Genomic DNA, 24,814 nt, shown 5'->3' on the forward strand with positions numbered 1-24,814 from the left:
GCGACAAGACCCGCCGGGCCGTGTGCAAACTTAGACGGCTGGCCTGACTGCCGCCGGGCTTCAAGCAACGCTTGCTCGAACTGTACGCTCTTTGTCTGGGGGGTTACGGTAGGCGTAAACAAGGAGTAGAGGCGGTATCAGGGATTCCCGAGCAAAGTGTACCGGAGTAAAGGAGTGAGGCAGACCGAAATCGTAAACTAAGCGACAAAATTTTTTTTTGGCAACGAAGACAAAGCTACAGGGGCGGAGAGTGTACAACTCTCTTGCTCTGCCAATATTTCGGCAACAGGACCGCCGCTTGCTACCATGCCCGCTGTGCGGTTGAGCGCTCTGTGGCAAGTGTACGGGCCGCCGTTACGTAATCTTCAAACTGGATGTGCCTAAACAATCAGTTCTGATCAATGAAACCGTTTAAACGCGAAATCGTTAAGGAGCTCGTGAGGCGCAAAGCTCGTCTCCATCGTCGTCGGCATCGCCACAGTCGAAGGCTACCGCGTCTGTACTGTGCCCTGCCGCATCATTTATGCCTGAAACATCCCAGGAGCACCAGGGGCTGAGGACTTGCGCAGCTGCTCCGTCAACGCGCGTTACAAGCACCCACTCCTTCTCCACCCCCTCCCCACCCACCCCCACCCCACGTGTGGCTGCTGATAGCGGCTACCCATAAGTGGCGAACCGGCACTCCCTCTCCCCGCGAGTGGCTGCCGATAAGCGACGGCGGTCCGATAACACTATCGCGTTAAACTCCTAAAGGTGAAGCTTAAGAGTCCTCCAAGTTTTTTGGCCTCATTCTCGCAATTTGAAAATATTGAGTTTTTTTAGAATTATGCCTTACGTAACGAGTATTACCAGATAAACTGCGTTAGGAAGAAACTAATAAACGCAAACGGGGAATATATTCTATTGCGTAGCTTCATCAGCACCACAAAAGAAAGTTGACGCGAAGTATAGCTGCCGCTTAGGCGTAGTACATGACTGCAGTGTGATAGCTTCTAATTCAGAACACGTTGTGGTGTGCTAAATACAGAAACTACAAGCACACAGGAAGACAAAATCGCAGCAGCGTCTCGGTGTCCTCTTCTTGTGATTAGGTTATGCTGACTATCTAAACATAAATACATTCCAAAAATCCAATTCTCAATGCTCGCGAGGTCTACTATAATAAATTGGCAAATTCTTTGTCTTTGTTTTCACTGCGAGTGTTAAATTCCTTGAGTCTTTATGCGAGCGAGTCAGCATGGTTAGTGCTTTTTCAAAGCTGCCTTCGGTGTCCCGCCAGAGAAGAAGAACGCGCTGGAGAGAACAGACAGTGAAGTTCACCAAGTTCCCAAAAAATAAGACTACGTCCGATGAAAGATTTCAGGGTCACAGAAATGCCCTCAACCTAATTAAATGCTTTACTGTTCGAAGCATAGAGTAATGTTGAATAACCACACACTTGTTATCGTGCATGCGATGACACTGTTCCCAATCAACGTCTGCTATTGTCTTTGGGATGATGCGCTCACCGTAGCTTCCTATAAAAAAGCAGAATCCTAGTTAACTTCAAGAAAGCTTCGTAAGTAACAGTCACTACAGCCAGCCACACCCAGTGCTGCTAAAGCTCCTCAAACTTCGTAAAGTGTAACCAAACTTAGAATAATGGCTCCCCACAGTCACCCTTCCGTCTTTTGTTCGTTCCCACGCTGGGCGCAGCCGTCCTACGTCTCCCCAGGCATACATTGGACGCTATTTGTGATGCATGAATAGACGTTTCTGTATCAAAATGAGACGAGAAAGCGAAAGAAGGGAGGGGAGATGTAGCTACTTTTCGAAGTTTGAGGTGCCTTAGGTGCTGGGGCCTGGCGTCTCACAACTACTTTTCTCATGCGCTGCCTTGTATGACGTCATGCCAGAGTTCCCACCTTTCCGAACACAGCGTTCAGCCCCTCATAGAGCTGCATCTGGCGCAGTTCGAACTCTTCTAGTGACAAACCTGTCTCTGGCAAATATAGTATTCGAGAGAGCGCTTGCGCAACTCTGGGTGTCCTGCTGCTATTTCTGTCCGCGCAGTGCCAGTTTAAGTTTCACTCGTCGTACTGTTAGTCCTACTTCACCCACACAACTTTAGCCTACATTGAGAAAACAGCAAATTTTACTTGCATCATTAACGCGATGGTCAGAACGAATGTCCCTTTTGATGGTCCGTAGTGCTCCAACAAATACTTGTAATTCATCACAGCATGAAAGTTCTCCAGGTAAAAAACGACTGCATATTTTTCATCTTCATATATGTATAGCATACTCGCAATGTGGCATCCCATTTAGCAGCCCATGGCAGCGGCTGAGCTGCCAACGTTTGACTGTGCCTGGTTTGCGTAGCGAGACAGCAATTGCATGCCTTTACTTAACATCAGATGTCCAGTCATAAAAGTGGCTAACACCTCGAAAGTAAGATATGCGCATGAGCATGCAAAGGGTGCATAATCATGTTTAATAAGAAAAGTGTGCAAGTAGAAGAGGAGAGGCCATGAAGGAGGCTGAGGGCAGCGCAAGGTCGAATGACATGCCCAACGGGGAAACACGAGGTGCCACCAGCTTGTAAGGATTAAGCCTAATGTTGTGCAAGAACTTGAGTAGGCTCCTTTCTAAGCGGTCTTAAGCTGGGCGGTCACAAGCCGCGGAGCTCTCGGGTTTACAAGTTTTATTAGGCAACTCATGAAGATTTGGTGCACTGACATGACTTAGCGTCGTTGCGACGTAGAACCTCGAGATTAGCTCACCCCTGTTGCAGGAGATAAGTGCTTGGACTCCCATACTAGTATAGGAAACGTTTCCAGTATGCCGGAAGGCAAGTTTGTGGCTCCCTTTCTGTCGCAAAAAACAGCAATTGCGGTGAGGATAATCTGAGATGAAAGTCCTTGAAGAATAAATCGCCAAAAAATGGAAAGGGTTTTTTTTTTCAATTGTCGCGATGCCTCGCTCCAATTTCCCAGTTTTACTTTTAGTTCTTTGCATAGTCGTCAGAGTTACTGGAAAGGGAAAGACGTTGCAAACTGCAGTGGCAAATAGCGCGTAACAAACCGGATGGCTTAATTTCATTATTTTGCCAAGCAATCAAGGCACTTACAATTTGAAAGCATATCCTCTGGCCGTAAACTGGCCAGAAAACATTGATTCTATACATTGCTACAGCTCGCCCTTTATATAGCGCGTCTCTAGACCTCAAAGTGGTGGCAGCAATCGCCACTAACTATTCACGTCAGACATTATGCGCGTTCGACATTTAAGGGCGGAGTTATTTCCCTCCAGCATTAGGGCAATGCCTGGACTCTGAAGCATTCTGAAAAAGCACGACAATGACATATTATCCTGCTGTGCCATGAATACCTTGGGTGCAGGATCAGCGCAACTAGAAAGATGCTTTTCTTCCAGGCTTGACACCCAAGCGTGAGCAAAATGTCGAGTGTGCACCAGCATGTCATACAGGACCGTGTATGTCAGCTGAGAAGGAAGGGCACGTGGAGCTTGTTGAGGATAAGCCACGGGAGAGCGAGTCACAAAAAGGCGACGCAGGAAGGAGGACAACAGGCCAAGACAAAGGGCCCCATGAGGCGACGAGTATCGATCGCTCCAAAGACGCGAGGCGGCTCGGTCGAGTGCGAAATCTGCCATTCAGCGTGGTGGCGCAAACATGCTGACTTTACGCCTTCTGCGCCGACTGGTTCGCCTCCCCCGCCTCCCTGTCTACGGCTCCTTGCCGAAATGAACCCCGAAGAAGTTTCGCTGTTCGTATGTGGTATTTTAGAGGCGTTTCTTTCCTTCTCATACCTTTTTTGTATTTTAGGTACATAGTAAAACGGCGCCTTACAGCCCTTGTCATAGCGGTAGCTGCTACCGAAAAATACACCTTCCAGAGAACAGAGAAATACTTTCTTTCTACTTTTTATACTTGCATCATACGTTTGACGCGTTAGCATGAGGGCACAAGCACATCAAAAACAAGTCTAATTATTCTTGCTTCTGTATGTCTTGAAGTGTCTTTCCTTTAGAGCTAATTTATATCACATTTCTAAAGGAAGCGAGCTTCCTCGATATAATAACGTCATGAATTCATAACACGAAATCTTTCTCATGCGCGTTTGCATCGTGGTGTGCTCTTTCTCCTTCCCACCTCTACGCCCTATGGTACCTATTTCTCGAAGCAAGAAAGCCGACCTTACGAATGTCGGTTTAAGCTTTCTGTCTCTCTGTTCAAGATTTTCTCTCTCTCCATTCTTGCTTTGAAAGTGGCAATTTTTCCAGCTATTTGCACGCTCTTCATTTTATGCCGGGAAGTGGAAGCTGTATGCAAGGACAGCCATGACCATACACACTTTCGCGGAAATTCTTTACACAGGATGCTGCACACTTCATTGTTGTGGCTGCCGTGTTCCATGCACAAAAAAGCTGGCGTTCTGTGCCTAGTGTGAAACAAAGGGTCCGTAAGTGATGAGCAGATATACAGGAGGCTGTAAAAAAACCCGCTTGCCATCTGGATGGCCTAGAGGCAAAACAGCAATCATGTGACTTCATTGCTGGTTTAAAATTTCTTTTTGAGGTTCCATAGGACCCTCTGAAAACACGTCTACGAAGCTGTCCTCCTGCTAACATGGTGTCTGCGGTTGAGTGGAACGGAGATTAGTGAGTGCTTCATGGATGCCCATGGAAATGTGACAATGAATTTTCTTTATTATTCTCCGGCAAAAATTATCACTGATCAGAAAGTAAAATTTTACAAAGATCTTTCTTTGAAAAGATTGGTGCCAATGAACATGCAAGCTTTGTGCTTGTTGTCGCCGAAGGTATTGAACTCAGTAAATGCTCTCTGACAGCATCTGGTTAAAAACGGGTGTATTTTTGCAACAAAAATCCAGCAAGTTAGCAAAAATATCTATTCAAGACCAATTACTTCTTTTCAATCTGCTTCTAGAGTGTTTTTCTTTATTGTTTTCTGCGAAGTTACTGAAATGACGGTTTAGGAAGACGCCGCTTGCGGGCTATATGTTGGACTGTTATTTTAAGTGCAAGTTTCAAAAAGCGCCTTTTAAAGATTAGGAAATATTTACGCGGACTTGAAATAACATAGTCCATGTAGCAATTATGGCACCATAGCCCTGAGTGTTACACGCTGCCTCCTGCAGGGGCAAGTTGTCTTACATTTATAGAAGTCAACTCTTTAATCTTCTGCAGATTACTTGGCATTCTACTTTTCTGCCTTTGTTATTTCACCGAAGAGTAACTTTTTTCGCGGTGAAAGGAACCTGTTGTCGACGTCTTTCTATTCTGAGGTGCCAGCTTGAATTATAGATCTTAAAGAATAACTTTTACTGGACGTAAGCTTACTTGATGGCAAAGTGCTGTATCACTGCACCTCCGGCTGAGTTCTTTGTTCCCTAGACCTCCCCTGATTAATTATGTTGCGCAAACATCATTCACTGAACCTTACGACGGTCACCTAAGGCTATTTTAAGACTAAAAAATTCTCGTCAGCAGGAACACGCTACAAGGACGATGTGTAAGGCTCACCTGATAAATCACATGTCGCATTAAAACACTAGTTTCCGCTTTCTTTAGTATCTTGTTGCTAACAGGAAGCTTACGTATATGACCAAGTATCAGAACAGAAGGGAATCCGGACGTAAAATCTGGAGTCGCTGGAAAGCTCTGCCTAACAATGTAGGCTTTTTCGCCCATGTAAGCTCGATTCTCGTTCCCCGGGTGAGTTCATGGCCTTCCGCCTAGATTAGAGTCGCAGTGGGATTCTCAGCGGGACCGCGCTTAATTAAAAACTCCCCCCCCCTCCCCGACAAATACCAGCCGGCCTCTGAGTAAACAAAATGAGCTTTTTTTGTTACTAATATGTGAGGGGAGGGGGGGGGGGGTCATGTTTTATAGGGTTGGCCTCGCCCTGGTTAACAAAGTGAGCATCTCTCTGTGACAATAGCAGCTTAATTATAATGAATTCCCAGCTTCGACGCGACGTACTATGCGGTTTCACATGCGTGTGGCTACGTTGTAGGCTGGGAGACTAATCCTTGTCTGTTAAAACAGAAGCCCAGATTAGTGGAATAAACTGTATTTCCAGCTTCTGTTAGCCAAGATGTGCACTGCTGCAACACGAGGCCAGTATCGCCTGCAGAGCTTTATAGCCAGTTCCAAGTTGGTTAGCAAGTGGAAGACACATGATATGAGCCACTAGGAAGGAAAGGAAAACTGCAGCAATTTTCCTGCGCTTGCAAAAGCGCTGATACCTTTTCAGCGTCAGCATGTACATAGGGCATAATATTTTGGCACAAAGCTTTCTTCCGCATTAAAAAAACGTAAAGTCTCACTGATCTCTTTTTGTTTTAGACTCTATCACTAGTTTGCCATGTTTAAGTTGAAATATCTGTTTGTCGTCCCCCCATGCACTCAACTTTTATTACTCCTTACAAACGTCGCTCCAATTACTTTTACAGCGAAAAGGACCGACTTATAAATCAGGATACAGATTCTGCGGTTCGCAGTTTTACATGAACAAAAAATATGGACGACACTTAACCTACTCTGAAGAGTATGAAGCGAAATAATTAGTGATCTCTGCGCAAGGCCTCATTTCTATCAGGTTCAAAGATAGCGGAGAGTCCTCGTATTCGACCTGTCGTAGTTGTGCTGCTGTTTGCCGAGGTACCACTGCCCCATAGTTGACTATTTCGAACACAGCCACTCTTGAGACTTGTGAGACCCACATTTTCTTAACCCTAACTCCCGTAAGGCTATTTTTGCGCAGGTACTTCTTGGCAGGCTTTCTATCTTTCGGCCAAAGAACTAAAGCGCTGCGCCACTGTGGGAAGGTGGCAACCTGCCAGCCATGCTAACTGGCAGGTATGGGCAGTATCGAAGATGGATGTATCTTCGATACATTTTGTTTATCGCTATCATGTATCGCTCGCCAAAAATGAAAGTATCAGAGTGTCGGTATCGAAAATAGATTTTCAATGTATCGTGTTTTTTGACGATACTCTATACTAAAAAAAACTGAAGTCGGGCCGGCGGCGCTCCCTCAAACAGTACAGCAGTAAAAAAAGGGAATAATGTGGAGGACATTGAGCCAATGCCGTTGATCTGCTCAAAGGTTTTTCTTCCTACGTTTGTTGTTTGGAAGACAGACGGCATATAAGTTGCGTTTCTGCGCATTCGATGACAGAAGGGAGAAGAAAACATGTTCAGCGTTAAGCTAGAAACACCACGTGTTCCCGGTTATTTCAAGTTGCAGTGGTTGTCAACAGAAACTGACATTCGTCTTCATGACTCGGAGGCTACAGAAGATGTGTTGTTTACTTTGTAAGCACGATAAAGGTCGGGCACTCTTCAACACGCCGGTGAGTGGGCTCATCAGCGCTAGCAGGCAGCTTCAAAGCCAACACCTGACGCATGGTTTTCTATGGCGACTTATTCTGTACAGACACATTTTTCTCAACGGTGAGTTGTTTAAGAACACAATCATTTCGCATACAGCAACATTGGACCATAAAAATACATATATTTGCATATTAATCATTGCGAAGCATACAGTTTTCTGCTAATTATTCCGAAAAAACTCACCCTAATGCATTTCTTGGACCGTGTTAACTAGTCAATTGGATCGCAGGATATACTTACAGAGCAAGATTTTGCTAAAATTTCGAATATCATAGAATTCCCATCAATATGTTCACAACAGTATAATACGATATTGTGTTATTGCCTCACACTTAAAAGTGATGGCCAAGAAATATGAAATTGGTATGGAGGAGCAGCGCCACAGCAGGCCGTAGATTTCAGAATGCGCTAGTGAAACTTGAGTTTCTTAACTGTACCTCGAGGATCCCCAGTCAACGTGCCTATGCTTCACTCTCATCCGTTGACGAAACGCATCTTCATAATATAATACGATAGCAAGGCGGGCGAGTTGGTGATACATATTGAAAAATTACAGCGCAGAAAACGGGGACTTCAAGGGTAGAAAACACAGGGTAAGCGCTGACTCTCAACTGAAGTTTAGTCACAGCAAACAGGCAAATATAAGCGAACAGGCAACAACCAAACATTAAAACGGCACATGCACTATGTTATGTCATGATAGGCAACCTCACTGTCACGCAGGAGCAGGGATGTTTTTCTGACGCACAATCTTGGTTTATTTCTCATTTTGTTGGCTTCTACGGTTTCCCTGGACAATTGATTGGGCTGTTTATACAATATATCACAATAGCACAAGGGAGAAAAACATGATTGACACTCTCGGCAATGATCAATTAAATTCGTGGACCGGTTAGAATCTAATGATTTCAGATGTTCCCTCAGTCGTGTGTTAATACACCGTCCTGTTCGACCAATTTAAATTTGGCCACAGGACAGCGGTATTTTTTAGACCCCACCCTCAGAGCACGGTAAAAATTTCTTATCATGCTTAGTGCCACAAGACGCTATAGATTTGTTAGGATTGCGAGCCTTATTTTCAACCGCCGTTGCGTCTCTTATACTCGACCTTGCGTAGCCTGCGCGAAAAATAATTACGGAGGGAACGTGAGAATACTTAAGTGCTGTGAATGCGAAACCATGGATCTCTCAGCGTTAGTTCTGCCGCAAGGTTCGTTAAATACTTGTTTATCATCTTCTTGCCTGTTTGTGCCATTCGTATTTGTTGGACACAAGACCGTAAGCCATTCGTAAATGCATTCACGCTAGACACCTTTGTACTGAAGGTTTTTAACCTGTTCTAGATGCCTTTGACAAGGAGACCTTCATACTGAAGACAATCACGTTGAAGGCTTTTGAAGTAAAGGCCTTCACCCTAAAACCGTTTGGCCTAAAGATCATCAACGTTAAGGTCCTTACCCTGAAGGCCTTCTCTCTAAAGGCCTTAACCTTGAAGGCCTTAAACACTGTCAATGTCATTAATGAACCTCATGATTATTTAGTGCCACAAATGGCGTCATGTGACGTCAATGTGTCTTGTGACTTCATAACAGTTTGTGATGTCATGTCATTGACTATTTATATTATTATGGTCTTAATATATCTTCTAAGGTCCATGCTTCATTGCCCATGGTATACCGTTAACTATCATAAGTCCTGCTGTTGACTTCATGCAACACCATGGTGACTTCACTGACGGTTTTTGAACCACCGTTGCTGTATAAGACTGCCACTACCGGGTTTCTATGCCGATGAGCCATACAATGCTTTGGCATTAATATATCCGCGAGCGAGTTCAGTGAAAGCGCGTAGGTTCCTCTGCTTGTATCTCCCTACTGGTATCTGTTTTGTTTAAATAGCTCGAACGGATAGCTAGAGCCAGCACCTTTTTCTCTCTACACTATTAAGCTTTGCCACGGTGGGTGGTGCACAGTTCAGCGAGCGCTGGCTCTGTACACCCATTATAGCGCACCTCAAAAAACTACAGAAGTAATGTACATGTAAAAAAGCAGAGTACAATGAGATGGAGCACGCATTCTTAATTTCCAGGTATTCAGTGGGAGACTTAATTTTGCAAAACAAAAAGGAAACAGTATGAATACCAATCGCACGCACGTAATTAACGGAGTAATGACCAATGCTTCAAGATTATTCATACATTTTCATGTAAAATTATGGCTTCTGCAGCGTAAAAGGCCTTCTGCGCTGCCAAGAGGAAGATTTGCAAAGAAGTGCTAGTTGGCCCCATCTACGCTTCTGTTGGACAGTACAAATCCCAGGCATATGCGCTTCTGAATGCGTACAACCGGTGCGCACCCACAGTTTCCGGTTCTTATAGAAAATAAAATGAAAAAATTTAAGGCGCCAAAATGGTTTCAGTATTTCCATTCTAGGAAAAGGGAAGAAATTATGCATGTCTAAGTACGTGAACAACGCAACAAAATGCTCCGCAAATGTCCAGCTCCCTGCAAGTCGCAAGTCAAGCGAGTCAACAAAGTGTCCGTTGACAAGAAAGCATGCAGAAGTTGAAGATGCTGAAGGAATAGTCGTTAGATATGGGTCAGAGGTTCACCAAATCTTTACGAGGGAGTAGTCTTATGCGCGTCAACAAGCAGAACTTCTTCCCCTCGACTCTTCTTCACCACTGATAAGCAGTGTCAAGCGAAGGCAGCTATGCGCTAGCACACCGCGCATTCTGGCGGGCTTCGTCTGGGCTTAGCTCTGTGTCGGGCTTGCTCATCTTTGCTGACAGCTCACCGTTAAAGCATCCTCGCCACATTAGTTGCTGAAAAATCTAAAGTGGCCTTGTGCTTTTAGCGTCCGAGAAGTGGGATATGCGTATTTAAACAGGTTGCAACGCCCAAGCCGCATTGTAGCACGCACGGAGTACGTGCCGCGACCACTTAACAAATCGGGACTGAACTCCTTGCCAATTTTTTTTCCCGCTGCAACCGAACTCATCTTGAGAGCTCGTTTTTCATCAAATTTAAGCATTGGTAATAGCGGAGCAGTCAGCATGAGGTAGATGATGCTTATCTTCAACCTATGCTTTGAAGTGCCCGTATCCAGCGCAACCGTCACGCAGTTTCGTGGGGCTTTGAAGAAAAGCAGCAGAGGTTAATATTCTGATTGAGACATTATTGCTCGCAGGAGATTACGACGCGGAAGTAAGCGACAGTGGTAAAGTTCGAAGATCGAGGCCTGCTTGGCCAAATCCACCTCACCCATAACTTTGGCCAGCGATAAGCCAATACCGCAAGGAATGACCACTGAAGAAAGAGAGCAAACTGGAAAGCAAACAACGTAATTTGTGTCATTACTAACTTATTACTCGAAGTTGCATAAATGTTCGCAGAAGTCACCGATAAGGCTGCTGGCGCCCTTGAGCACAGCAGCCGCGTTCTTTCATAGACCTCAAGTAGCCCATCGAGTTAATAGTCCTTAACTGCAAGGAATGATGCCAGAGAAAACACTTAGACGTCCTGTTTTTGTGTTTATTTAGTCTTTTGTGTTTATTTAGTCTTCTCAAATGAGAAGTCAAAACCGTTTGACTCCAGTGATCTTCTTCAACCAGTTTTCAACGACTGCAAAACTAGCGTGGCGTCACTGACTCAGCAGGATAAAAATGAAAAATGTGGCCCCCCTTGTCCTAGACCAATTGCATCGAGCGCAACAGCTTCCATTCCATCTCGCGTCGCAGAACAACGTAAGAAATCCCAGCGGGTAAATCTACGGCAAATCCAGCACCGCTTCTTTTCCACGACTTTTTTTGTGCTCTCTCTACTCCTTTCAATTTCTTTTTTCACCGAGTGAAGCTAGACTCGGGCTCCCTCTTTTTTTTTATCTTTCCCGCTTGTCTCCTTATCCTAGGGTCTTTGAGTGCGTCTTTTCCGCCGTCTCCGAGCGCGCTGCCTTTGAGCCCCAGCCTCAAGCGTCGAGGCATCGGCGTCTCGAGACGTCAACGGCCGTCTCGCTGTGATGCCCTCCGGACGTCTTGGCTCACAGCGCTGTGCCCGGGAAGAAACATATATCTTACCTCCGAAAGCGGGCGTCGTCCATCCGGCGCCACACAAGCAAACACGAAGCGTCGGGGCTTTAACATAGTCCCGTATTGCGCCCGAATCACAAGGGCGAATGGCTATGCGCAAACCCGAAATCTTGGATCACGCGTAAGGATATGTAAATAAGCCGGACACAGTTTTCAAACAGGACGGGCGGGTCTCTGTATAGAAAGGGCGACAGACGAGATCAGTTGCTACGCCTGGGCAGAAGAAGGTAATAAAAAAGTAAGAATAAATGTTCAAACTAGACTGTTCGAGGGTCGGTCTCGTCCGCTGGTTGCATTATGCAAATAAGCTCGTGAATCCCGCTCGGACTGCGTTCGAACGGTCGAGAGCGACATGAAACAGCGGCTGCGCAGGGAATCGACGCGAATGCCCGCTGTCCGGTTCCACTCGCTGGCAAGGCTGCATTTAGGGGACGATCAGCGGCAGGCGGCCATATAGACTCGCCGCTTATTGCTGTCACGGTTTGCGTCGTCTTTTTTGAACGATAACGCTCAGCGTAGGAGGAACGGGAGGCGTCGTTGTCCGATTCCAATTTTCCGGGCGGTGATTGGATTGCGAGCCGAAGACAGCAGCAATTCTGAATGCTCGCGTGCGGCGGTAGCGTGATATTATCTTCTTGCGACGTCCTACCATAGGTGGGTAAAATTACGAGCAGTAGTAGAGGTAGGAGCAAGCGCAGTGTGTTTGCATTTAGTCTCCACGATAAGGACGTTGACTCATTCACGCAAGACAGCGCTCTGTCAACATTGTGCCTGTCATACTAATGCCGAATAGGACTCGAGCCTTAAGGTTGCTGAAATTGGTACTCTACACTCAATACACAAATACGCCTATATGGGAGTAAAAAGGGGGTAAACTCTCCTCTAGCAAACACCCTTTTATAAAAGGGGGTGCACTAGAGGACAGTTTTATTCCTGTTTACTCCTTTTGTTTAGAGTGTAGGGTGTGCTTAGTGTGGTGGGTGTTTATTGGCGCTGAATAGCCAAATAGGCTCTTTATGATATGTCTGTACCTGCCTCCTCAATCGAGCTCAGTGAAATGAAAGCGTGCATAGATAAGATTTGATACCTTCTTGTTAATGTGTGCGTTATTCACGTTATACTCCCCTGTTTCTTTTTCTGTATTCCGAAAGCACATATGCTAGTCAATTCACTGTGCTTTCTATGTCTACTTCGGCATCTGCGTGACCTCGGCCCCACACATGTGATCAGCAGTTAGAAAAAAACTTGGGCCTTTATTGCACGCTCTAATGCATGATAATGATGTGTTTTTTTACAAAGACGGAAGAAAAGGCGTACTAATCACTTACATGATAATGCTCTGAGAAACGGAGCTCCAGCAGAATGAAGTTATCAAAATGATGAACACGAAATTCCGCCTAGAGATGTTTGGTGCAAAAATGGCGTTTTGCAGTTTTGAAACCTAATCATTTAATAGATAGAAGTAAAGGTCATTAACTCGTCTCCCGATCTTGAACGAATGCCTGGGCTCTGCGCGAACTCTGCGCGGGTATTTAAACTAAAAAGAAAATAGGTCGCTTCCAGCGAATCGCTTCACAAATAGAATCACCAAATTATACAGCAGCACTCTCGTTGAGTATGCAAGGTAATCTAACTGGCATCTACATAGCTGCTGCAAAATGCCATTTTTAGGCATATTACATCACTTCGTTACCATGAGAGTTTATACATCACATTATAGCATAATAAGTTATTGATGAGGGCTAAACTTTCCAATCGATAGGGCGCATAGAACTAGTCGTTTATCTTTTAGTATTGTCGTAATAGCGTGATTTGATAAAAATCCTTTTCAAACGTGAAGGGAAAATAAAATAAAATCACTCCGAGAGAACATTTCTATCAAAAAACTAAATGAAATGTCACCCCAGTAGGCGATAAATTCTGATTAGTGTTAATAAAGTGGACGCTCTCAATTCCTCTTTTCTTTTTTTTCTCAACACTAATTTTACTCGACGGTCCGCCACCGAGAGGTTAATTTATGCCCTCTAGGCCCCCGTTTGTGGTCGTCGATTGTATGATAAATTGCTTGCCTGAGCCATTAACAGCGTCATAGTCTGAGAAACCATCATTTGATAAAATCGAAGGCTTTTTTGGCGTCTTTTCGGTGGTCGTAAATTGCATACGGGCGCCATTCACAACACAAAACTCATATAGATGCATATTCGTGATACCTTGTCCTACGTCGAGCACTCGCAGTTCAATTTCATCCAGTGTAAGATGGTAATTAACCTAAAAAGTGGCGTTGTAAGTGCTTGCCTAAACAATTCAAAATCAGCAGCCTTGGTCGCGAGCCATTAGTTTCGGGTAGCCAGTTGGTATCCCTCAGGAGAGACATGCTAAACGCCAATTTACGTGAACAGAAGTGCTTCAGATGTTATAGCTGTCTCCGCAACTACTTTAATGTGCTGTTTGGTTGCCGAAAAAACATCAACGGGAAATACATTTCCGCAGGAAATATTTTTAACAGTTGTGACAAGTTTAAATTCTAATAATAAAAAAGCAGCAAATCGCTTTTTATTGCAACTATTCCACTATAACATGCACCGTCATTGTTTACGTGCGCGAAATAGTGATTCCACTGGTTCGTTTACATGATTCACAAAATTAAGGCTGAAAGTGCTTATGTATGTTTGAGTACAATCGAATTTACACACTTCGCCGTTGTTACAACACAGGAAACAAAAACAACAAACTGCTGACAGCATCGCTGCCAACATTTTACTTACCGATCGGAAAAGCGACGACAACTAACGCCGTTGCCGTGAAGATGAGAGGCAGAAGACGCAGCGGAAAGAAGGAGCAGTGGTAATTGTGGCGATCACAAGTTTCAGAGGGGCTCCGGAGCAGGCATTAGTCAAGTCTAGTTCCATGGCGAAAGATTTGACTTGTTTATAGAGTTCGGCACAAAACATCCAGGTCTAAGGGTTGGGCACTAACGAACGGAACAGCGCCGCTTCACTCTGGCACACGTAGAGGATACCTGCAGAATTAGAGAAGACGGAAGATAGTTAACTGGTTTCATAAACTGGAATGCAACAAGCAGCGACAAACTGCAACGCGTACAGAGCACAGCAAAAAAGTAATAACGCGTACCTTTTGGAAACAGAGTTTTCTATAAGCCCTGCGCAACATCATAACTATGCAACGGTGAAAAAAGATGCCGTTCAACACTCAGAATATTAAGCCAATTGAATAAACAATGCCGCGCTCATTCTTACTATTCTTCGTGTACGATTCACTAACGACGTAGTGCTATGATTTATTCGCGCTGAGCAGACTCGTTAATATTCTAACGGACGTAAATCTGCTGAGGTTTTCCTAGTCTTTCTAGGTGGCACTATATAATGAAACTGCATTAACGACAGGATTTACTTGCTTTTCTCGAAGAGGTAATGGGAGTCTGTACTCATTATTAAAGTGGAAAAGCTAAGCGAGTGCATTAAGATGTACCTATAGAGAGTAAATGTACCCATGACTAATAATGCAGGCAGACAGGAGTTTGGTGTAGGAACACAGATGGCGTTCTGTTTTCTAGCGCCCCACGCTTGACAGGCTTGAGGGAAAAAAATGTAAAAGCAGAAAGCTTCTTTGGACTTTTGGTTGCGTTGCACTGAGGCTCCCCACTGTTTCTGCTATTCGCCGGGCTCGGCCTACATCTGGTAACTCAGTCCGTAATGCGTCCGATGAGTGCTACTCCGGACCGTTCTGTACGCCCAACGCGCACGCCGAGGAAAAGTCAAGAAGCACCCTGTTGCGTACCGCCTCTGAAGCAACTTCCGTGAACACATAGCCTGATATGAGTGCTTGCGAGGAAATGTCTCCCCCTTGCGGCTGTCAAGATAAGCTTGCGGAAAAATTTATGTGCTTGGCAGTCGTGCATAATGTACTCAGATATTCAAGAAAAAAAAACACCTTTACATTGAAAGGCGTGGCGCACTACAAGATCCCTACAAGCACGCTGTGACAGTTGCTTGCAAAATGCTGACTGATGGTGCAAGAATTGTTGGCGTGCTCTTTTGTCAGTGCCAGTGCTGACGTACGTGCGCCCGATTCTCACAAATCAGCGAATTTTTTGTCCCCCTATCGACTCGCAAGTAATCGCGCAGAAGTCCGAAGTTTAGACTGAATGCGCGAGGGCCTACTTAACGCAAGCGTCTCAAGCAACTCATCGCTTGTGTTCCGCCCAGTGCGTGTTCACTGTCTAAAATCTACGCGAATATAAGTGCTTTCGGAATAGGTTGGTGATAAAGCCTGAAAAAAAAATTCACGATTCCACGTGTCCTCTTTCAGCAAACTTCCACTGGGCGCTCTCTCAGACGGCTTCCTTTTCTTAAATATTGTAAACGACGCGCTGCAGCGCTCGTCGGCTCAACCGGCGCTTCCACCGGCGCATGGCTTATTCATCGACGGTTCAAAAACTTTCTCATCCCTTAGGTCTCCTCGGTGAAGAGCTGATTCATATTCATAGCCGCTCCGAGGCCGGAACGAGGCCTGTGCCACCAGCGCTCTTCAATCGATCCTACGCCTCCTCTCGACATTCGGCCCGGTGTTGTGATCGATTGTAGAAATGCGCCAAGGTAGACACGCAGGGCTCGGATTTCACACGTGAACGTTTGCGAAACTGGACGCATGCTAGTGCTTCCGCTGCCCTTAATAAGTCTCTCAACGAGGCTGTAATGTGGGTCTCGTGTTGTGAGTAAAATGATGATATCGTAACGAATACGATGAGGAGGACTTTGCGCTTCGCGCTTTATTGTCATTACTGGTCGCCAATGCGTGAGACTCTCGCTGGAGCTCTTCACACAGGCTAGTATTATGTGGTGCTGGCTCTGTTGCTTTTTGTTCCCAGTCAGTAATTTCCCTCTTCGATATACACATAAGATAAAATAAATAAACTTGTCACTTTACAAAATTTTTCGACATCCTATACTATTTTCGCCACGTGTAGTCAGATCAGTCAAGCTGCCTTCCAACCACAGCGATTCGTAATTAAACTTCTATTAGCCCCATTGAATGCCGCATGACTGTAAAAATGCAAATGCGTCAGTAACTCACACCCGACAATCGGACGTTCCCGCTTGTAGGCGCAAACACCCCAGAGACGTGGGAGTCTCTCCTGTGTACTTCCAAGCCAGCAGACCAACGCTGGCTTATCCAGCGCGCGGTGGAGGCCGCGGCATCCCAAAGGATCCCCGCCGACCTCCTCTAAGTCAGCGCAACCGGTCCTTTGACTGGTCCCCTGTTTTTGGGCGCAATAAAAGAGTTTACCTACCTACCTCTACGTGCACATTTGTGCTTTACTTAACTCTGAAATAACGAATCCCTCCCGCAGCCTGAAGGCAATTTGAAGTCAAAGAACACTCACGGTGCTCCCACGTAGGCAGTTTTTCAAGAAGTCTGAAACAATAAAAGCGCTACGAGCATTCTCTCAAGTTGGTTGAATTGTCTAAACCAAATTTCTCTTCCCAGCGGCCAAGATATATCTTTTCCTGGAGATGACTTAGAATTTTATTTAAGGTGCGCATTCTTCCGAACATGTGTTGGAATAAATATGCGCTATAATAGGTCATTGCATGAGTGCTCAGGCCTGGAGGCCCGTTGCAGAGGACATGGAGGACTGTTCGACCTACGGCTGCTAAATTCTATGCGTACATTCACAGTATCACCAAGGCCTTAGATATGAATTTGGATTAGAATTGTCAGGCTGAACATTTCCTTGCGTCTGACTAGGATATTCTGCTGCCTAAACAAAAACCAAAAGAAAAAACTAAAGCAGCGTATGAGACCGTGATGAGGTTATGCATGGTAAACCGATAGAACCTATTAATTTCTGTTTTATCCCTAAGGTCTTTCTTAATTTCGCACGAATTTAACAACTCCTGCATCGTAAAGATGAAGTTTCTTGTCACACCTTCCGAAAGCAGTAGTGAACAATGCGCAGGAAGACAGTTTAATAACACTTCCTCTGCCATTTTTGTGCAGAAAGACTTTGCCTGCAGTAATGCATTTCATTTTATAAACTCTTGGCATGATGCGCATCTTCAAAACAAAAAGGGGTTTCATGATTACTCGGATTTTTATGTGACTAATCCAAGCATCTTGATGTTAGAATTTCGAAGCGACGCGACAATTAGTGCTAGACTGACTTCATTTTTGTAAAATCTTTCTCGTCGGTGTTTTGCTATTTGAATATAACGAAATGCTCTTCCAGATGGCTTGGTATACTGTTAAGGCATAGAAATATTTAGTTTAAATCTAAATAATGAACGAAGCCTAAAATCAATGAGATGTTAACATCGGCTTCTCCACAATTAGTACTGCCACTAGAGCCGACAAGCGAACAGAATAAATTAAGGAGACAACAAAGAAAGTGCTCGGGCTGTCTTGTTTACCTAACATCGATCTGCGAGTAGTTTTAACAACAGAAAGCGTTGTTGTCACTAGTCTGTAAACATGATTAAAGAGAAATTATATTAAAAGAGATTTTTATCCGTAGAATAGTTTAAAGCAGCACTATTACTAAAAGGATGATTGCTGGGCTAGTTGGTTCATGATACTAGAATGAAACAGCGCGAAAACATGGGACTGCAGAAAGTAAGAACACAGACTCAGCGCTGTTTTCTTTCTTTCTGCAGTCCAATGTTTTCGCGCTGTTTTGTTTTTGCAGCACTACTAGCTTAGTTTTTATACCTGCGGAGTGATCGCGCGAAAAGTGTGCGCGACTAAAAGTCCACGTTACAACTACGTGACAACTAGCCAGACAACCAGACTAACCTGGACTTGCAATCAAGATTAACGAAGGCTAACCAAGCTATGCCTTAGCTTTCGCTACGTATATCCTCACATAGCCGAGCTAAGCCACTGCCAATTTTTCAAAGCAATTGTAGATTTTTGAACGAATGGACCCTCGCTCGTAGTCGTAATAAAATTTCGTTTGCTCTCCTGCACAGTACAGAAGCAGCATAAACATAAAACCTAGAATGATTGGCATATTAAAAATCGTAACTGATGGCCGAGATAAGTCGCTTAGCTTCGAATGCCAGAAATATCTGCATAGTTTATGTGTTACCCTATCAGACGACACCTTTGAAATTTTCACAAATTCTGCAAACGTAAAGCGAAAAATTTGCTGAAATAGCAAAACCAGACAAAATATTTAGATAGTAAATTCTGTGGTTTTTGCACCCCGAAGAAGCTATACTCAGGCTAAAGTAGACAACTTAGTTCAGACTTCCGGAATAATTGATACCACCTAGGGCACTCCAACGTGCGCTGAACCCACGGGCGTCGTGCATTTCACCTTGATCGAAATATAGCCACCGTAGCCTGAATCGAACGTGCGACATTCGGATCAGTGGCCGAAGGCCAAATCCACAGAGCCACTACGGCGGATCCAAACATTTGCGTTTTCTTGTCACTATTATTGCTATGGCGTTATTCTTCTTAAAATGTTCAGACCACATACCTTGTCACTAATTAGTTCTCATATCGTCACGAAAATTAAGGGACTCCGTCGTGGTGAGGATTGCAGCAAGAAATGTTTCTCTTTTAACTACTGTCATGAAACAACTGAAAAGTTTCAGCATTATTTACATTATTCTAGGTTTCTCTCTCTCCAGGAAATGGATCCGTTCCATTGACCCCCAGGTAGCTCTGAGAACGCCATCTATGAACGGCTTATCCGCAGCACATTTCCTAATCTGATATCTCCGCCTGACTGTGTCGCGTCGAACCCCGCTTTCCTTTTCTTTCCAAGTCCGCTGTGAAAACCTACGTGATTATCTGCTTGCCATATGTGGAGTAAATTGTCTCGCCGAAATCTATTCACAATTTTTGCCTACCCACAATGTATTAGCACGTGCCTATTGTCTTAGCAATGGTGCCATTTTACTGCCTTGTAGTGCTATCCACAGGTATTTTAATTGCAAAATTTATAATGTCTCCCGAGTTCTAAGATCATCTGTTTTTTTTTTTTTTATTGTAAAATAGTGCTTATTATTGGGTCGTCTGTGTAACTGTTCTTGGTCGCTATGAGGAAAGAGGGTGGAGGGTGGTAATATAAAATGCTTCGTAGTTTTGTCATTTTACTTCTTTGGAAAGATTTAGTGTGCCGTGAATAAAACTTTGTTTCCACCTAAGAAATCTGGTTTCGAAGATAAAAAAAGTTGGCACTTCGGTGAAAGGCGTTTTTTGCTTAGTTTAATGGGTAAACAATATAAAACAGCCCTTTGTCTACGAAACCAGACGGCAAAGCATTACAAATTCGATTAAGTGCTATCTTGTTTGGCTCTAATCTGTGAAATACATTTCTTGAAATCCCTCACATCTACGAAAGATGCAGATGAAAGTTACGGTAATAATAACAATGGGTGTAAAAAATTAAACCATTTCACTTCTTTCATTCCAGCTAGCCGGACTGAGGAGATTTCAGGTACTCCTGTGCAAAGCGAATACACGGGAGCCTTGATCACTATGTTTTGGGAACAAGGCTCCCGTGTGCGAGCGTCTCCATAAGATTCATTATCTGTAAAGACGTTACACCGTAAATAAGTATGCTTACCCAATATTCTACCTATGAATGTCGCCTAATGGCACCACCCAATGTTTGGTTCGGAAATTGCATAATATGCTTGCGTCGTCATCCAGTTTGAAAATCGAAACTAAACCCAGCACGCCACCTGATTTTAAATGCGGTACCACGCCGTTTCACTTAGTGTGCGTATTTGTGGAATTATATTTGACGAGGCATACCCTTCGGTGATCCCTGCATTCTGAAAATCTCCATACATGGCTATGTGCTTTCCCGGACTTCTCCATTATCGAAATTGGGTGCTCTTTTTTATCTTTATCAGTTTCGAGTACTTTCATTTTCTTCTGATACAGCTCTGTATACCTTCTTATTTATTATTCTTGATGCAGAAAGTATTATCCTCTTGAAACAATTATTTAATGTATGTCATTGCCGATACTGAACCCCTCCACATTTCGCCATTAGCCTATCGTAGCGCAGACCTTTCCTCAGAATTTCCAAGAACAGCAAGTACAGGCCGGGCTGAACATTTTTAATTACGTGCTAAGGCCACACGAACCAGATACTTGAACTCCACTTCCCTTACGAGATCGGGTCTAATGATAGCTTGAGCTTAAGTTGCGAAAAACGTGCTGAAGCTTCGGCAGTGACATGTTTGTGCAGTGAGTAGCACGCGTTAGTCTAAGTAACAGACTTATTCTTTAGGTATAACTAGCTGTCGCATTCTTTTAAATTTCGCGCCACAAAATGGGCGCGCCTGTGATACAGTAATCAAACTATCGTCACCTGGCAAAGAGTAGGCTCGCTCTATATAAAGAAAAGAGCAGATAGAATGCTTTACAAAACGTTTATGGAATACGTACAAGCGCCATACCATACGAAGGTGCTAAGTGAACATAATAATGAAGCAAAATTCCTTGCAATGGATTGCGTGCTATAATCACCAAACAATTCGAGCACGTTTATGTTGATGAAAGTAGTAATAAGACGCAGCTCTTATGTGTTTAAAGATTAAATGCAAAAATCAGAGGCAAACCTTAACTTCGTAAATAAAAATAGAATGCTGTACTGAATAACATTTACCAATTTTGAAATTTTTAATGAAGTGAATGTTGTTGAACGTCAGGAGAACAAAATAAATAGAAGCTCTTTGATTTCAAGTATCCATTCCAGGGCACTTTCGGAAATGTGCCTTGCTTTTCACTGCGCTCTCATGGTGAGATTGAGAACGTTAAACTTTCTCAAATTGAGTAAACTGCGCATAATAATGTCGATAGAGTTCCTTTTCTGTATTATGTCCACTGCTTTAAGCAAGAATTGTGTGCCGTTTGAAACTACCTCAAACAGCACGACTATGGACATATGAAGTGAATGCTTTTATTTTTGGCAGTTTCATTTTTTCAATTACGCCTCATGAAAACTACGACATTTTACTTAATTACAATTCTGTGCCCAAAACGACAACGTCCAGAGGAGAGCAATAAGAACGATATTTCATCCTGTGCTTTTGCTTGCTCCTATTGTGAGCCTCTGTCATGCAGAGCTTAGCGTCAGAAGCAGCTTTGCACAATGGAAATACTCTTCTCTGAGTAGAGCTAACAACAGATAAAAAAGTTCACAAATGATGTGGTGAGACACCTATATCATGCACAGAGTGAAGCGTGCTACTCGTACTCACCAAAAAAAGAAAAGCTTCTAAGCGAGGCTTCGCAGGGTCCGAAGTGCAGCAGATATTGTAGTCTTTCGGCAAGAAAAAAATAGAAGGTCACTCAGTGCTCAGGTCAAATCTCTGGCCTAGTTGCACAACACAACGAACGCATGTGAACGTGCTCCGCTCAGTCACAGTCGCTGGTCGTAAAAGCGAACACGCCGGCTGCAGGCTGTAAAGAGGCCATCAACGGCTCTCCTCTTTCGATCCCCTCAGGGGCAGCGGCGCGCGCAAAAACAGTCACCTTCCTTGTGCGTTTCCCAGGTCTTCTGTGTTGCCCACAGTCCGGCGCACGGCCCTTCTGGGCCTTGATGCTAATGCTGCTCACTTGGATGGCAATTTACCCCAAGCAATCAACACGTCTTAAGAACACTTGCCACCACCGTTCTTGCTGTCACTGCAAATATTTCGGCACCACTCGAAGTTAGTGCGGAATGTCAATCGAGATGTTCCGCGCCGCACCGGCTCCAGCGTTTCCAGTGTCCGCTCACTGTCGGCACTGCTCTCTCGAATCTTTCCTCGGTGTTGACTTGTAAAAGAGAGAGCAGGATTTGATACTTTCCGGCTCTTTCCAACAGCTGATGCTGGTATGAGAGGCGCCAGTGCCAATAGGTACGGTGAGGTCGGCGACTGCAGCACCCGCCAGGCCCACTCGCCGTAAGTTAGTCCAGCCGGATGTGGGACACCAGTCTACGGTATCAACAGGTCGCGTCCCTGCATCAGTCGCAACATCTTTGCCGTGGCTGGCCTATAAGATCTCAGGGAGAGCGCAGTCCGACAGTGTGCAACGAGAGTTCACTTGCAAGAAACATGAGATCTTCCTAGCGCAACCCGCACAGAGGAACTTAGGTAGCGCTCCAACCACGTGACGATAAACGACCGCACAAGGCGATTCCTTGCGGTCAAGGCAATAGTAGCGGCCGTCGCAGAAACAGCTGACGACGGCGTCACGGTCGTCGAGCCTCGGCACCCCGCTCGCTGCGGCGGGCTCGAAGCGAAACTGCCGAATGTGCCGGGCGCCGCGAGGATCGAAGACCCTTCGCTCCAGCGCCCCTCTCTCCTCTCCGCCAGGCGCTGCCTAGGGGGCGCCAGGAACCGGGGCTCGGGCCTGTCAGGGCGCGAGCACGAATTTTGCGTAGCCTGTGCGTGCACTGCATTGGTGTTTGCGTGAACGATGCGTGAGCAACTTTGACGCTACATGCCTCCCGTGGGCTTCTCACAATCTCATGACTTATCGCTTTCCTTCTGCTTTCAGGGCAGTTTTTTCTGTTCTGCTTGTTCGTCCTGATCCTAGATCCTAGACACTGAACTCCTCGAGGACAGTATGCTCGCGATTGGTGTCGGTTTTTGTTATACATTTATTACTGCCCTGATTTCTTCTTTTGATTAGTGCGGAAACGGTGCCTCTCTCTACCTGTAATATTATACATGCCCGTCATAATTTCTCATTTCCTCAAAAGCACCCCCTTCCATTAGACGGCGAGCTCAGTGAGAGAGTAGATTGGCAGAACGCATTAATGTAAGCATTATTTCCGCATACTTCCCTTTAACGGATCTTTATACAAGCAAATTTGACGCTAGTAAAATAGGAGTCCATTCCGCTGGCAATTTTTTTTACGCTAGAAAACCTGTTCTTTTTTTCTGAAGATGAATCGTTTCTCGTTGTTTTTTCTTGTTCCCTTGAGCTCGAACTAGTTGTTCTCGCGGAATGGGTTGAATGTTGAAGCTGCTCGAATAATACCAAGACAAGAACGTGGTCTCAAATGAGAAATTCCGGGGATTCAACAAGCATCACTTATATAATATCTCATCACTGAGAAATAGATAATTTTATTTATGGTCCAAAATCAACTTTCTATCCTAGTTGCTCGATGAAAAAACTTTATTGATTCCTTCCTCGCAACAATATTGGCTGAGAGGTCGAACTGCTGAATTCGGTTCGGTTATTTTTATTTTTTTGCAATATTAATACCTATCATTCCTTCAGAAACACTTGGTGGTCACTCTAATTGAATTTTCATCGCATTTGTTTCAGTGCTAAGAACTACTAAGAAAAGAAGCGCCAACAGAGACAATACGTAAGAAGTGACACGGATATCTGAAATTTCATCACGTGTGATGAATTTCAGTTTCATTACATTTTCTAATTGGACTGGCTGTTCACATGTTCAATTTGAAAATGAACCTGGACTGGTGTTCATCAATTTCTACGCGTGCACACCACGCCTTGACTTTTTATTTTCTCATCTTCTAAACTTAAAGAGATGCAAATTGGAATTTAAGCTTCAAACTCATACCTAATAGCAGATAAAGCCTCCGGTATGGTTGTGCTTTGAAATAAGACAGCGTATTTGTTCCTCTGAAAATATTTAAGCCTAATTGACTTCGACGCTCTCCTCTTGAGATAACTGCTTCAGGCAGGCATAAAACAGAAAAGACATGAGCTCGTAATATGAGATCCCGGCTATTAGCTATCTAGTTTGAATGCCAAAATTCTCGATCGATAATCCCACTCAACGGTCGTGAATCGATCAGAATAAATACATTCTGATCAGGCTCGGGGCTTTTCAATCCCACGTATCGCAGAGTCAAGCCTTCAGAGTCTATTCAAGCAATTTTCGATTAGTATCGACGAAACGCTCGTCTGTACACTAGGCATGATATGGCAGCGGCAATCGTTTATCCGTGCTTTTAATCCCCCCGCCCTCCAATCTTTGGTATGTAGCTGCGTTTCAGTGTTTCGCTTTTTTCATCCTTAGTGCATGCAATGATCATTATTATGGCAAGGTAAAAACGCACCAAGGACGAATGTTGCGTAAGGTTCTGAAAACTCTGAAGCTCTGACAACGAAGTGGAGCCAATACCGTTATCCAAGAACTGTTTTCCTGGGCGTATTGCATCAGGTTGTTTTCAAGGTCTGTACAATGTCTTCAGTCGACCATGCTACCGAGCACTGCAGGAAAACAAGCCGTAAAAAAACAGCAGCTCGGTGTTTACCTAGGTTCGAGGTGCTGCAATGTTCTTGTCA

At 44.5% G+C, this 24,814-nt stretch overlaps 1 protein-coding gene across 1 annotated transcript in view; it reads right to left on the reverse strand.

Annotated features, from left to right (window-relative positions):
* Window positions 1–22,823, reverse strand: part of LOC144128366 (cell adhesion molecule Dscam1-like) — a 221,703-nt gene extending 198,880 nt beyond the window's left edge. The window contains exons 1-2 of the mRNA XM_077661725.1: window positions 21,757–22,823; window positions 14,275–14,528 (exon numbers count right to left, since the gene is read on the reverse strand). The gene's annotated coding sequence lies outside the window, so the exon portion shown is untranslated. The remainder of the gene's footprint in view (window positions 1–14,274; window positions 14,529–21,756) is intronic.
* Between the last annotated feature and the right edge of the window lie 1,991 nt (window positions 22,824–24,814).

This window comes from Amblyomma americanum, chromosome 4 (assembly GCF_052857255.1).
Source record: "Amblyomma americanum isolate KBUSLIRL-KWMA chromosome 4, ASM5285725v1, whole genome shotgun sequence".
NCBI lineage: Eukaryota > Metazoa > Arthropoda > Arachnida > Ixodida > Ixodidae > Amblyomma > Amblyomma americanum.